The sequence below is a fragment of the Sturnira hondurensis genome, unplaced genomic scaffold (assembly GCF_014824575.4).
Source record: "Sturnira hondurensis isolate 20B ecotype Veracruz unplaced genomic scaffold, ASM1482457v3 Scaffold0019428, whole genome shotgun sequence".
Classification (NCBI taxonomy): Eukaryota; Metazoa; Chordata; class Mammalia; order Chiroptera; family Phyllostomidae; genus Sturnira; species Sturnira hondurensis.
Window position 1 is genome coordinate 3,713,495 of NW_028092059.1, and position 16,682 is coordinate 3,730,176.

General features: G+C 39.4%; 1 pseudogene; it reads left to right on the forward strand.

The window, feature by feature from the left end:
- The first annotated feature begins 13,946 nt into the window (after positions 1-13,946).
- On the forward strand, positions 13,947-15,316 carry LOC118974435 (5' exonuclease Apollo-like; annotated as a pseudogene).
- The last annotated feature ends 1,366 nt before the right edge of the window (positions 15,317-16,682 follow it).

Below are 16,682 nucleotides of genomic sequence, written 5' to 3' on the forward strand. Positions count from 1 at the left end.
AATTATTTGTTCATTTTTATTGTGGTATACAATTGAGCTGTATAAATACACCTCAAGTATTTAACCATTCTACCTGTTAATGAACATTTGGCTAGTGTTCAGATTTTAACTATTACAAACCTGAACATTCAGTGCTGCTACGAACATTCTTTAGTCGTTTCTTAAGGCACATGTGCATGCATTTCTGTTGGGTATATAACTAGGGGTACTAAAAGAGGTGAATATGCAAGTTGAGTAGAAAATACCTAAAAGTTTTCCATTGTGGTTTTATCTAAATATACTCATAAGAGCATGTATGAGAATTTCGTTCTCCCCACATTCTGGACAACACTTGGAATTGTTAGTAAATTTTATTTCATTCCTTATGGATTATGTGTACTGAAATTTCATTTTCTATTTAAATTTTATTGATTATGCTCTTACAGTTGTCCTTATTTTCCCCCTTACACTGAGCATCTTCCACTCCCTCAGGCAATCCTCTCACCATTGTTTAGACCCATGGGTCATGCATATAAGTTCTTTGGCTACTCCATTTCCTATACTGTACTTTACATCCTCTCACCTCTTCATCCATTCCCCCAACCCTGCTCCCATCTGACAACCATCAAAATACTCTCTGTATACATGATTCTGTCTGTTCTTGTTTGTTTTTTTTTTTTTGGTTGTAGATATGTATTTATTGCCATTTTATTGTTCATAGTTTTAATCTTCTTTTTCTTAAGCCCACTAAAATTTCACATAATAATGGTTTGGTGATCATGAACTATTTAGTATTTCTTGTCCGGGAAGTACTTTATGTGTTCTTCTAGTCTAAATGATAGCGTTGTAGAGAAAACAATCTTAACTATAGGCCTCTTCTTTTCAAGATTTTTAATAGTTCTTACCAATCCCTTCTAGCTTGCAAAGTTTCTTTTGAGAAGTCAGCTGACAGTCTTAGGGGAACTCCCGTGTAGGTAACAAACTTCCTTCCTCTTGCTGCTTTTAAGATTCTCTCTTTATGTTTAACCTTTGGCATTTAAATTATAATGTGTCATGGAGTAGGCCTCTTTGCATACATCTTGTTTGAGACTCTTGGTGCTTCCTGAATTTGCAAGTCTATTTTTTTTACCAAATTAAAAACATTTTTCAGTATTTTTTTTCAAATAGATTTCCAATTTCTTGCTCTTTCTCTTCTCTTTCTGGCATCTCTATAATGTGAACATTGGACCACTTGAAGTTGACCTATCCTCATAATTTTTCATTCTTTTTTTTCTTGTTGATCTGATTTTTTTTGTTATGTTCCAAATCATTGATGTGATTATTGGCTTCATCCACTCTACTGTTGATTCCCTATAAATTATTCTTTATTTCAATTAGTGTATCCTTCATTTCTGACTGGATCTTTTTATGCTGTTGAGGTCCTCACTAAGTTCCTTGAGCATCCTTATAACCAGTGTTTTGAATTCTACATCCGATAGATTGCTTATCTTCACTTTGTTTAGTTCTTTTTCTGGAGTTTTGCTGTTCTTTCATTAGGATCATGTTTTTTTAATCTCCTAATTTTTGGCAGCCACCATGTTTATTTCTATATATTAGGTAGAGCTACTATGACTCTGTGTTTTGGTAGTATGACCTAATGTAGTGTGTGTCCTGTAGGGACCTTTCACCCAAGTGGGTACTTGAGGAATGCCCTTTGTTTGGGCTAAATACATCATCCTCTTGTAACTGAGCCTTGATTGCTGCTGGCTAGTCAATGGGAGGGATTTACTCAATCCAGCCAGCTGCAAGGATTGACTGTGACTACTGACCATCAACCTCTGCCCTCCTAGGAGGATCAGCTATGCAGGGGCAGGGTGATGGTGCTCCGATATGGTCTGTAGCAGTCTTCTGAGTGTTCTGACCCTAGGCTTTCTTAGGTGGTGCAGGCCAAGGTCAGCCCCCATCTGTGTTTTGCCTGGGGCCACCCTGCCTGAGTTATAAAACAATCTGAGATGGCTGCTATTTGTGCTGAGCTTGGAAATTCCCAGGCAAAGCCAGTCTGTGAATCTAAGATGGCTATTGCAGGGCCTGGGGCTCACTGAAATCAGCTATTGCTTATTTGATAGGGTTTAGGAATTTGTGGAGCATGAGCCAAAGCCGGACATTCATATGAAAAAGCAACCTGGGTGGGCCCACAAGTTGAGTGGAGCGGAGTCTTTACGGATCTCCAAGGTGGGTCACTCTTTGACTCCAACTCCAAGCCAGACAGTTGGAATCTAAGATCTGGCACCAGCTTGACAGCTCAGTGGGGGGAAGGTTTAGAAAAGGGACAATGACCTCTGCTCATCTTGATGCCAAACATTTCAGTTTCTCTGCATAGGCCACTGGTGCCTTTCACACTGCTACCCATTGCTGGAGCTCAGAGGGAGTGAATAGGTGAGTCCATGTGTGGATTCTTTAAGAGAAATTGCTTGGGGCTCCAGGTGTTTCTTCCACAGACTCAATCCCCACTGATTTTTGCAGCCAGAAGTTATGGGGACTTATCTTCTTGGCACTGGAACCCTGGGCAGTGGGGTTGGGGATCTATCCTCCTGAGATTTTTATCCACCACACATGGGTAAAGGACCAGCCTATTTCATGTCTCTGCCCCTCCTACCATTCTGGATGAATATGATTTCTTTAATTCTGTAGTTGTCAGACAAAATTTAAATTGACTTCCATTCAAGTTGATTTATGACAATTCTGAGTGATATTTGTTCTATATTCTAGTTGAATGTTGATGCGGTTTTGCAAAGAGGTGAGCCATGTCTTCCTATGCCACCATCTTGACTGGACGTGAACTCTCATTTTCGTTACAGGTTGTATTTCCCTACTTACTAAATAGTTTTAGCCCTTTTTGTGTTTACCAGCCATTTGGACAATTTGTGTTATAAAATGCTTAAAAAAGTCCTAACTGCTTCTCTTCTGAAATTTTTGTCCTTACTGACTTGAGTCTTTTATTCAGCAGGAAAAACACCTAACATTTATAAATAACATTTGTAAAGAGAGTATACTAAGAGCTTTATATGCATAGGTTTTTAAAATCTTTTCCAGTGAACATAAGAGGTATATATTTTTATGTACAACAGAAGAAAGCTCTGGGTATGAAATAATTGAGATAACTTGCCCACAGTCACAAAGTTAAAGAAGTGGCATCATCTGTATTGAATGAGCAACTCTCTGGTCATGAATACAAGACAAATAGAAGACAACTTGATGCATCAGAAGAGAAAACTGTGAGGTTTAATCAGAAGAAAAATACCAAATGAGAAGATAAAGATTTAAGAAGGATCTGAGGTTTTCCTTTTATTTTGGGGGAAAATTAATTTTTGTTCTATTCTGAGATATTGTTACAGGGAAGTTTTATTTTTAACTCTCATAACACAAAGCATCAAGTTGATTCTTAACACAATATGTATCACATAGGAGATACTCAGAAAATATTCTCTGGATTTAAAAAAAGAATCTTAATTTCTTTATAAGCACAGAGAACTTCTAACTGCACTAATTGTTAGTGCAAAATGTTTGTTCTCAGTCTAATAAGAGGGAGAAAAGAAATGACAGTATTTACTATGAATTCAGTGTCAAATAAGCAGACAGATTATATGCAGTGCAATGCATGGGTCTGTAACACCTTTCCTATAAAATAAATAGCTGATGTGGATTGAAACTTAAAAAATAATTCAGTGGCACAGTATTTGACAAAAAAAAAAGCTGACTTCTTTTTTTTTTAAAACAATTCAAGCCCACAGACAAAAACTTCCCAGGTAAGTAAACCAGGTACCTTCTCCAATTACAACTAATTTTTTAAAATCACTGAAAAAATAATAGTGCTGCACATAAATGAATAAAGATCTAAAATAAAGACCTTATCTGCTTCTCCTTCCTCTTATGCACCATAAATAACTACAGTTCAGGCTATTTTCACATGCTTATCTAAATTCAGAGATACAGAGTTCTTTCTCCTATTTCCTTACCTTTTCAGGATTAATTTAGGTGCCATAGCTTCTTTCCAGAATCTGGAGCTCATATCCACTTGTAGGAACTTTACCTATGCCAATTTTGCTTTTCTCATAGACTCAGATTCTTTATGGAGAGAGTAGGTAGCCCCCAGGGTCTACGGGTCATTGAGGGCAGAGGTTCTCCTTCCCCACAACCTCAGTAGCAGGTAGAATTTACAGGGAAAGCATAGAGTAAAAGCAGGTCCAAATATCCACACATGTAGATGTTCAACTCTACAGGCACAAAAAATACATAATTTGTACATAATCTCAATTTAGTTCTTACTTTCTGTTTTCTTCTATAAGTTCCTCCTATAAAAAAACTGCTCAAAAGCAGATATAAAATTATACTAAAGACAGAAGAAAGTCACCTTTGAATTAGATTAGGAAACAGAATTCTCTATTAAGTGGGTAGAACAGGACAGAACAAAGTTTTGACCTAGAATCCTTCTCTAAAGATTTCTACTGACTATTAAGAATGGCGGCAGAGTAGGAGGGAGCAACTCCAGTTCTTGAACACCTGGGAGAAAATCCTGGCAGATTTACAGAAGAACAGCGCAATCAATTCCCCAACCAACAATTCCCCAGCATTTATGAAAATAAGAGACCAGAGATAGTGACGAACCAGACAGCTAGAGGTCCTTGGGGTCTCAGGGACGCGAGTAAGGACAGAGGCGGCCAGGCCGGCGGCAGCCATTAGCCGATGTGTAAAGACCTTGGAGCCGCGGCTGCCACAGCTGTCGGAGCCCAGAGGCTTCCTTACATCTGTGCCCAGCGACAGGGGCGTCTACTATAGAGAACTCATCGGGAGCCCAGCAACCCTGAGTAAAGTCAAGGGCAGCGGCAGCGGTGGCGGCAGCCGTGGGAAGACAGCCATTGGCAGGTGCATAAAGACCTTGGAGCCTTGGCTGCCTCAGCGGTCGGGGCCCAGAGCTTCCCCCTGCACCCAGCAACAGGGGTGTCTGACACAGAGGACTCATCGGGACCCAGGCACCTGTGAGTAAAGACAAAAGCGGCAGCGGCAGGGCTGGCTACCCTCGAGAGCCAGGCACCCAAGAGTAAAATCAAAAGCTGCAGCGGCGGGACCAGCAGCCATTGGCCGGCGCATAAAGACCTCGGAGCTGCTGCTGTCGCAGCTTTCAGGGTCCAGAGGCTTCTGTCTACAGCCAGCGTCAGGGCGTCTGCCACAGAGGACTCAGCAGGAGCCCAGCAACTCTGATCACACACACACAAAGAAAGGAGTAGGTGGAAGCAGAGAACATCAAGATACCTGCAGGAGACTGCACCACTGAATTTCACAGGAATTCTACCACAGAAGTTCACACCATAAACCTAGGGAATCAGAACAGATCAATTTAAGAAGCTGAAGCTAACAAGAAGAGTCTCATAAGCAATGGGAAGACAAAGAAACAATGCCCAAATGAAAGAAAAGGTGGAAGCCTCCGAAATAATGTCAGATGAAAGAGAGGCAAGTCAGCTATCAGATATTGAATTCAAAGCACTAGTTATCAGGAAATTCAAAGAGCTCACAATGAGCTACCAGAAACTAGAGGGGAGCTACCATGAGCTCTCCACAAACTATATCAACATGAAAAAGGAAATAGAAACTATCACCAAAGGACAAGAGGAAATGAAGAATACAATTTCGGAACTGAAGAACACAGTAGAAGGAATGAAAAGCAGGATCGATGAGGCAGAAGATCGGATCAGTGAGTTGGAGGACACAGTAGAAAGAATCTCCCAGAAAGAGCAAGAAAGGGAAAAGAGGCTCAAAAAGAATGAAGATGGGCTAAGAGAAATGCAAGATAATATGAAACGTAATAATATCCGAATAATAGGAATACCAGAAGGAGAAGAAGAAGAACAAGGGATAGAAAACCTATTTGAAAGAGTAATGATGGAAAATTTTCCTAATTTGATGAGAGAAAAAGTTACACGAATCCAGGAATCACAGAGAGTCCCATTCAAGAGGAACCCAAAGAGGCCCACTTCAAGACACATCATCATTAAAATGGCAAAATTTCAAGACAAAGAGAGAATCCTAAAGGCAGCAAGGGAGAAAAAGGAAGTAACATACAAGGGAGCCCCAATAAGGTTAGCTACTGACTTCTCAATGGAAACACTCCAAGCAAGAAGAGAATGGCAAGAAATATTTCAAGTAATGAGAACCAGAGGCCTACAACCAAGGCTACTTTACCCAGCAAGGCTCTCAATCAAGATAGAAGGCCAAATAAAGAGCTTCCAAGACAAAAGAAGTCTAAAAGAATATGCCTCCACCAAACCAGCTCTACAAGAAATACTAAAAGGGCTGCTTTAAGGAAAGGAAGGAAAAGAGAGAGACAGAGAGGAACTGTGGTACAAAAATGGCAATGAATAAGTCCCTATCAATAATAACCTTGAATGTAAATGGATTAAATGCTCCAATCAAAAGACATAGAATAGCTGAATGGATAAGAAAGCATGACCCACACATATGCTGCCTACAGGAGACCCACCTCAGGACAAAAGACCATCACAGACTAAAAGTGAAAGGCTGGAAACAAATTTTCCAAGCAAATGGACAAGAAAAAAAAGCCGGGGTAGCAATTCTAATATCAGACAAAATAGACTTCAAAAAAAGGGCCATAAAGAGAGACCCAGAAGGTCACTTCATATTGCTCAAGGGAAGAATCCAGCACGAAGACATTAACATCATAAATATATATGCACCCAACATAGGAGCACCCAAATATATAAGAAAAATCCTAGAAGACTTCAAGAAAGATATTGACAGCAACACAATTATAGTAGGGGATTTTAACACCCCACTGTCAAAAATGGACAGATCTTCCAAACAAAATATCAACAAAGATATAGCAGCATTAAATGAAACTCTAGAAGAAATGGACTTGACTGATATATATAGAGCGCTTCATCCCAAAGAAGCTAAATACACATTCTTTTCAAATGCACATGGAACATTTTCAAAGATAGACCACATGATAGGACACAAAATGAGCCTCAACAAATTCAAGAAAATTGAAATCATACCAAGCATTTTCTCTGACCACAAGGGACTGAAATTAGAAACCAACCCCAAAGGAAAAAACCCAAAACACCCAAAATCATGGAGACTGAATGGTATGCTATTAAACAACGAATGGGTCAAGATTGAAATTAGGGAAGAAATCAAAAAGTTTCTGGAAACAAATGAAAATGAACTCACAACAACCCAAAACTTATGGGACACGGCCAAGGCAGTCCTGAGAGGGAAGTTCATAGCAATACAGGCTTACCTAAAGAAAATAGAAACATTTCAAACAAACAACCTAACCCGACGCCTGCAAGAACTCGAAGAACAACAACAAAGACAGCCCAGAGCAAGTACAAGGAAGGAAATAACCAAGATCAGAGCAGAATTAAATGACATAGAGACCAAAAGCACAATTATAAGGATCAATGAATCCAAGAGTTGGTTTTTTGAAAAGATAAACAAAATAGACAAGCCTTTAAGTAGGCTCATTAAGAAAAGAAGAGAGAGGACACAAATAAACACAATCAGAAATGAAAGAGGAGAGATTACAACTGATACCACAGAAATAGAAGGGATTGTAAGGAATTACTATGAAGAACTGTATGCCAAGAAATTTGAAAACCTAGGTGAAATGGACAAATTTCTAGAAAAATATAATCTTCCAAAACTCAATGAAGAAGAAGTAGAAAGCCTGAACAGACCAATAACAGCAAATGAAATTGAAGCAGTAATCAAAAAACTCCCATCACACAAAAGCCCCGGACCAGATGGTTTCACAGGAGAATTCTACAAAGCGTTTAAGGAAGAGCTAACCCCTATTCTTCACAGACTATTCCAAAAAATCCAAAATGATGGGAAACTCCCAAACTCTTTTTATGAAGCGAGCATTATCCTAATTCCAAAACCAGAGAGAGACACAACAAAGAAAGAAAATTACAGGCCAATATCACTGATGAACATAGATGCTAAAATCCTCAACAAAATATTGGCAAATCGCATCCAACAATACATCAAAAAGATCATACACCATGACCAAGTGGGATTCATCCCAGGGATGCAAGGATGGTTCAATATCCGCAAATCAGTAAATGTAATACACCACATAAACAAAAGCAAGGACAAAAACCACATGGTCATATCAATAGACGCGGAAAAAGCTTTTGATAAGGTACAACACCCATTTATGATAAAGGTACTCAGCAAAGTGGGAATAGAGGGAGCATTCCTCAATATAATAAAGGCCATATATGAAAGACCTACAGCCAACATCATACTGAATGGGCAAAAACTGAAAGCTTTTCCACTAAGATCAGGAACAAGACAAGGTTGTCCACTTTCACCACTTCTATTTAATATAGTATTGGAAGTTCTAGCCACAGCAATCAGACAAGAAAAGGAAATAAAAGGCATCCAAATCGGAAAGGAGGAAACAAAACTGTCACTGTTTGCAGATGACATGATAGTGTACATGGAAAATCCTATAGACTCTACCAAAAAACTGCTGGAACTAATAAATGAATTTGGCAAAACAGCGGGATACAAAGTCAATATCCAGAAATCAAAGGCATTTCTGTATACTAACAATGAATCAGCAGAAGCAGAAATCAAGAAAAAAATCCCATTCGATATAGCAAAAAGAAAAATAAAATATCTGGGAATAAATCTAACCAAGGAGGTTAAAGACCTGTATGCAGAAAATTACACAACACTGAAGACAGAAATCAAGGAAGACACAAACAAATGGAGACGTATACCGTGTTCATGGATTGGAAGAATTAACATCATCAAAATGTCCATACTACCCAAAGCAATTTACAGATTCAATGCAATACCTATTAAAGTACCAATGGCATATTTCACAGACATAGAACAAACACTTCAAAAATTTATATGGAACCATAAAAGACCCCGAATAGCAGCTGCAATGTTAAGAAAGAAGAACAAAGTAGGAGGGATCACAATACCTGATATCAAACTGTATTACAAGGCCACTGTAATCAAAACAGCCTGGTACTGGCATAAAAACAGGCACATAGACCAATGGAACAGAATAGAGAACCCAGAAATAAACCCAAATCTCTACAGTCAATTAATATTCGACAAAGGGGGCAGTATCATAAAATGGGGTAAAGATAGCCTCTTCAACAAATGGTGTTGGGAGAACTGGACAGCTACATGCAAAAAAATGAAACTCGAGCACCAACTTACATCATACACCAAAATAAATTCAAGGTGGATAAAAGACTTAAATATAAGCCATGACACCATTAAAGTCCTAGAGGAGAACATTGGCAGGAAAATCTCAGATATTTCACGCAGCAACATTTTTACTGATATGTCCCCTAGAGCAAGGACTATAAAGGAAAGAATAAACAAATGGGATCTCATCAAAATAAAAAGCTTCTGCGCAGCTAAAGAAAACAGCATTAAAATAAAAAGACAACCAACTGTATGGGAAAACATATTTGCCAATGATACCTCAGACAAAGGTTTAATCTCCAAAATATACAAAGAACTCACACGACTTCACTCTAAGAAGACAACTAACCCAATTAAAAAATGGGGAAAGGACTTGAACAGACACTTCTGCAAGGAGGACATACAGAGGATCCAGAGACACATGAAAAGATGCTCAATATCACTAGCTATCAGAGAGATGCAAATTAAAACTACAATGAGATACCACTTTACACCGGTGAGAATGGCTATCATAAACAAAGCAATAAACAACAAATGTTGGAGAGGGTGTGGGGAAAAGGGGACTCTGGTCCACTGTTGGTGGGATTGCAGACTGGTACAACCATTATGGAAAACAGTATGGAATTTTCTCAGAAAACTAAAATTGGACTTGCTTTTTGACCTAGCAATTCCACTCCTGGGATTGTATCCTAAGAACCCTAAAACACCAATCCCAAAGAACCTATGCACCCCAATGTTCATAGCAGCACAATTTACAATAGCCAAGAGTTGGAAGCAACCTAGTTGCCCGTCAGTAAATGAATGGATCAAAAAACTATGGTACATATACACAATGGAATTATATGCTGTAGAAAGAAAGAAGGAGCTCCTACCTTTTACAACATCATGGATGGAACTGGAAAGCATTATGCTGAGTGAAATAAGCCAGGTGTTGAAGGACAAATACCGTATGATCTCACCTTTAACAGGAAGCTAAACAACAAAACAAGCAAGCAAGCAAAATATAATCAAAGACACTGAAATAGAGAACAGGCTGACAGTGACAAGAGGGGAAAGGGGAGGGAATTTCACGGGAAATAAGGGAGGGATTTAGAGGAACCTATATAAAGGATACATGGACAACAACTGAGAAGGGTGGAAATGGGAGGGAGCGGGGAGGATGGGGGGTAGGATGGGATGGGAGTAATAGACAGAAAACTGTACTTGAAAAATAATTAAATAAAAATATTGGGAAAAAAAAGATTTCTACTTGACCAACCTCATGTACAGTATTTACACAGACTAGAGTGCTGATACAATAGGTCTAGCTAATATCAGACCTTAACCAATATTCATTTCACAATTGAAAAATCATTTCTAATATTTCTTCTGTTAACTAGATATGTCTCAAGTACAGATTCGGTAATATTTGCATCTTTTGCTTTAGCTACTCCTAGAATGTGGAAATTTAATTAGGATACTTCATCTACCACTAATTGAATTGCCATGCAGTATTCTTTCAAGTGTTTTAAAGAATACAAGGTCTTCCCAGAAAAAGTCCAGCCATTGTTAACATAGTGAAAAGAGTTTGTGTGACATTGCGATAACCCTGACAGCCAATGAGACTAGTGGGGAATGTGCATGCATCAACAATGATGACTTCACTGTACTAGTCAGTGGGAGTGGTAGATGCTGTTGAATGAACTTAGGTACTATGTGACCATCACATTCAAAATGAACCAGTAGAGTAACTAATGTATGCCAAATTTTGCATTAGGCTTGAATATTCCTCTACAGAAACTACTTGGGTGCTTCAGAAGGCTGCAGCTATGGGCAACTGGTGATTGGCAGCTTCATCATGATATCACACCCATTCATGCATCACATCTCACACAGAGTTTTTGGCAAAACATAAAGTCACTCAGGTGACTCAGCCCCCCACCTCTCAGATTTGGTACCCTGCAGCGACTTCTGGCTTTTCTCAAAGCTAAAATCACCTTCGAAAGGGAAGAGATCTCAGACCATTAATGAGATTCAGAAAAGAACAAGGTAGCTGATGGTGACTGGTAGAACTGAGTGAGGTCCCAAGGTACCTACTTTGAAGGAGACTGAGGAGTCATTGTCCTATGTAGAATGTTTCTGGTATCTTGGGTCTTCTTCAATAAAAGTCTCTACTTTTCATATATCATGGCTGGATACCTTTTGGACAGGCCTCAGATACAGAGACATGACTCTCAATCAACAAATACAGTGGCCAGAGCAACTACCAAGTTGTAATTTCCATTAACCCATGAATGGCTGGGGCGTTCCTGCCACAGCCTTATTTCTTAAGAAAGTAAAGTCTCAAGCTCCTGCTTGACCAGAAGATTCATGGGTGGCATTTGCACCACAATTGCATTCCCTGTGCTACTGCCCCCATCACAGACAGGTGCTTAGGTGGGTTCTCTTGTTTGACTACTTCTCTGATCCCTGTAGTAGGCCTATTTGCAGTGACCCAGTCTCCAGAACCTCCAAGGCCTAAGTATCAAAAGCATATCCTTAAAGAAAGAACTCAAATCTCAGTTTTCCTAACAGTCAAAGCCAGAACTCTTTTCCTTCACTTTCTCCCAACAACTTTCCATTATTATTACTTTCAAAGCATTACTAGTACAGATCTCTCTCTTAAATATTTTTGGACAGTAAAGCTTTATTGTCAATAATAAACTAATACATTTTAAAAAGATATAATTATGATTTTCTCCCTCAACAGCTTGAACTTTTCAGGAAATTTCTAAAAATTTTTAACCCTTAAACACCATAGGTTATTTATATTTTTTTTTCACATACAGCAGAGACTGCTCCCCAGAGAGCCCAGAATCTTGAAGTGATACTATGCTTTTAACTTTCTCCTGAAAAAAAAAATGCCAAGTATGCTTCAGTGGAGAGGCCTTTTCCTAAAGGTGAAAAATAGAATTTTCTGAGAGATGTCTTTAGAGTAGAACAAAGCACAAGTTTATTTTCTGAAGGCATTTTTCTATATTTACATCCATGATACTAGTTTTTAGTTATATGTGGAACACTTTGCTTAAGAATCTAATTTAGAAATTATAAAAAATTTCTCTGGCTGGTGCGGCTTGAGTGGATTGAGTGAGGGCCTGCAAATCCAAAGGTCCCTGGTTCAATTCCCAGTCAGGGCACATGCCTGTGTTGTAGGCCAGGTCCCCAGTAGGGGGTGTACTAAAGGCAACCACACACTGACATTTCTTTCCCTCTCTTCTTCCCTTCTGTCTAAAAATAAATAAATAAAATCTTTTTTAAAATTATTAAAAAATGAACTCAATCTTTATATATAAAATATACTTGATATATTTCATATATCATAATCCATATGCATTTATATATAAAATATAGTATGTGGTTGATATGTGATATGTAATATATTATATATTACATAATATATATTATATGATATATATACTGTACATGTGGGATAGGGAACTTCAGGAGGATGTACAGATATTTTGTATTTTGTTCTTGTTTCTCACAAAGGTGTAATATAGTTATAAAAAGCACATTTTCTGCTAAACACTGCTCTAGATCCTGAATATTCAGTGGTGACTAGAGAGTGCACTGCCTCATGTTCACACTGCAATGACTCACATCACACATCATTGTATAAGTTTTTTTCCTTATTAAAATATGTGATGTCGGAGAAGAATTCCAAGTAATTCATGCAGATACTACTCCCTGCACAACAGGAAATTAAATTGCCCCATCCCTTCTTGAATATGGGCTACACTTAGGGTATGGAAAAGGGGAACACAAAATTTCACAGTGGACAGACCTGGCAAACACTACCTCAGCCATGCGATCAAGTTTAATATCATCAGTGACAAGTCGTGTTGAGACCATGTGACCCAAATATGATGTGATGAGAACAGCAGTGTACCTCCATAGTCTGCCTCCCCAAAAGCTATAACCCCAGTCTGACAATGAGAAAAACATAAGACCCGTTCCAGTTGAAGGGCATCTACAAAATATCTGATCTCTTCTCCTTAAAACTATCAAGGTCCTCAAAAACAGGGAATTCGGAGGGACTGTCGCAATTTAGGGCCACCTAAGGAGGCATGACAATTGAATATCCAGTTCCTGAAAGAGATCATGGAACAGAAAAATGGCATTAGATAAAAACTAATGAAATATAATAAAATGTTTACTTTAGTTAATAGTGACATACTAATACTAGTTCTTTAGTTGTGTCAAATATACCATAGTAATATAGCAAGATGATATACTAGGGAAAAGGGTAAGAGGTATATGAGAAATCTCTGTATTATTTTTGTAATATTTCTGTAAAAACTATTAAAAATAAAGTTTTTGTAGGCCCTAGGCTGGTAGCTCATTTCGTTAGAGCATCGACTTAATATTGCCAAGCTTGTGGATTCAACCCCCATCAAGTCACCTGCAAGAATCAACCAATGAGAGTAGAGGATCTGGGGGCAGAGTGGGGTTGTGGTAGGCCTCTTCACATGAGTGGGAATGACGACTCACAGAGCGGCTTCCATGGTGTGCAGTTCTACATCTGGACTACCCCAGCTCTGTCGTATCCTTTTTTCTGCCTGCTCTAGGAACTCATTCCACTTCTGGAAGAGCTTTTTCCCTCAAGATCTCAGGTCCTGTGTTTGCCCCAGTGTTATATTTTTCAGGGTCCCTGTAGGAGGCTCACTCCAGGGCTCTGTTTCTATGAGGATCCCACTGGTGACTCCAACCCTGCCACCATGAACAGGGTCCTGATTGCCCACACACCCATCGCTGTGGACTTTTGGCGCCAGTACCCGGCTGGTTCTGCAGGCTCTTTTACGTGCCCCACGTGCACTCAGACCATACCGTGGGGCCATCTAGCACCTGAGCGTGGCCCCTGTACTGCTCCCCAATCACGGCTTTTCTCCTGCACGTCACCTGCAGGTATCTAAGCAGTGAATCTGAGCCCTGGAGGTGGGTGAAGCCACGTCCTGCCTTTAGGTGAAATTGGAAGAGAAACCATGACTGTAACCTTGATGGATGCCAATCACTGCCCTGGCTCTCTCATGTTTCTCTTTGAAGGAGACTTCAGAACCATCCATATGCAGATGATTTTCAGTAAACACCATCCATGCTAACGGAGCCAGCCCTGAGAGTACGGAAAGAGATCCTATCTTATATCTAGGCAACACCAATTGCAACCCAGAGCTGGTTCTTCCTTCCCAACAAAAAGCCACTGACCAGATTGTCAAACTCATTTGAAATCACCCACAGTGTAAGGTAAAGACTGGACTCTGTAACCTGGGAAAAGAGTCCCTGCTGGAGCAGCTAGCCCTGGAGAATCATACATGGGTGGTGTTGAGTTTTAGTACCTGGAGTTGGTGCAGCTGCTGGACCTGGCAGATGTGTCCACAGTGGAGGAGGCTGGCCACATCCATGACCCATGCTGCATTGGAACCAGATCCACCCACTTTTGCTATCCTTACCACAAGCCAGAATCCACAGCTCCTACCCCAATATCCACATCATCCCTTACTCTGACCATTCCTCCTACTCAGAGCTTTGTGGCTCTGTCGCAGCACTGAAGCCTTCCTTGTCAGATGGTGGCCATTGTCAGTCAACAGTTCTATAGGGACTACATTCAGAACAGCCTGAGCCCCACCCAGGCTCTCGGTGCCCCTGATTCCAGACTCTTTACAGCAATACATGAGTTCTTCCTCTAGAAAACCAAGTGTTCTGTGGCTGTTAGAAAGGAGGCTCAAAAAACCAAGAACTCAGGGTGTCATGTTTGAATCTCTTGAGGAAAAGGCTGATCAATTTCAAGCTGACAGGAACTCAAAGGCCAAGAACAAGAACCTTTCTGGGAATCTTGAGAAGTAGCCTTCCCACCATCCTTTGCAGATCGAAAAGCAGTTGATCCCAGACCTCGCTAGCAAAGAATGGGATGAGGCAGTCCCTTTCTCTGAGTCCCAGAAGACAGACTGTATTGACTGGCCCCTTGGGTTTTTCAGTTCATTTAAGGTCTACATATGAGGAATTTATCTCTCCAGAAACTGGAGAGGAAATTGGTGTAGGGCCCCACTTGGTCCCCAGGGGAGACAATGATGGCTAAGTCGCCTCCAGGAACCAGCACTGTGTGTGTGGTGGAGGGACAGGATTCATCCCAGTCTCACAGCAGCAAGGCTGTCCCTCTTCTGGCTCCTGAGCTCAGCAGCCTGACAGTAACGTACCTCCCAACTCCAGTAACCTTGTTTCAGATGATGTTCTTCTCTTCCAGGGGCTTTAGCCAGCAAGAGGGAGAATACCATAAATCCTCGCTAAAGCACAGACAGAGGAGAGTACAATCTTGTTTGATCCAGCACTGCAGTTTGGAAGATAGTGAAAAAAATTAAATAAATAAGAGAAAGAAACAACCCATGAATGCACAAATAAGTGGAGCAACAAGTCAATGTCTCTCTGCTTCTCTTCCTCTTTCTGCCCTGCTCTCTAAAATCAATATATAAAAATTCTTAAATATTTTTAAAGTTTTTATAAGTATGTATATAAGTATATACAAATATTCAAACTTATCACTATATAAATATACATAGGCATATCTCATGTTATTGTGCTTTATTTATTAAGCTTCACTGATGTTAAATTTTTTTATAAATTGAAGACAAGACCCTTTACCACCAAAAAGATTATAACTTGCTTTATTGCAATGGCCTGAAACATCTCCAATAAATGTATCAGTGTTGATGTCAATATATCCATGTAGTTAACACTTCCAGTACTCTTCATTCCTTCGTGTAGATGCAGGTTTCCATTGGGGATTTCAGGTTTCCTTTTCTTAAGGACTTCATATGCCATTTCTTATCCTTCAAGTCTACTGATGATGAATTCTAGGTGTTTTTTTATGTCTATTAAACTCTTTGCTTCATTTTCATTTTGAAAAAAATTTCACTGGGTAGATAATTATGTAAACTTTTTTTGTCTTGCTACACTTTAAAGATATTGATTGCTACACTATTTTCTAACTTATATACTTTTGACAAAAATTCTGCTACTATCTTTATCTTTGTTTCACTGGTTTTAATCAACATGATTATGATCAGAGAACATAGGTGTATTATGTGTACTTAGGTGCCTTAGGTGTATTAGGTGCCTTAGGTGTATTTTCTTTATATGTTTTGTGTTTAGGATTGGTTGAGTTTTTTGGATCTGTGGATACAGTGAGTTGAATGGTACCTCACCAAAAGTTATATCCCCAACCTCAAACCAGTGAATGAGACTTTACTCAGATAAAATACCTTTGCAGATACAATTAAATGAAAAATCTCAAGATAGATTATCCTGAATTATTTTGGTGAGTACTAAATGCAGTAACAAATATCCTTATAAGAGAAAGGCAAAGAGAGATTTAAGATCCACAGAAGTGGATCTTCACATGGTGGTAGAAACTAAAGTTATACAGCTACATGCTATAGAATTCTGGAAGTCACCAGAAGCTC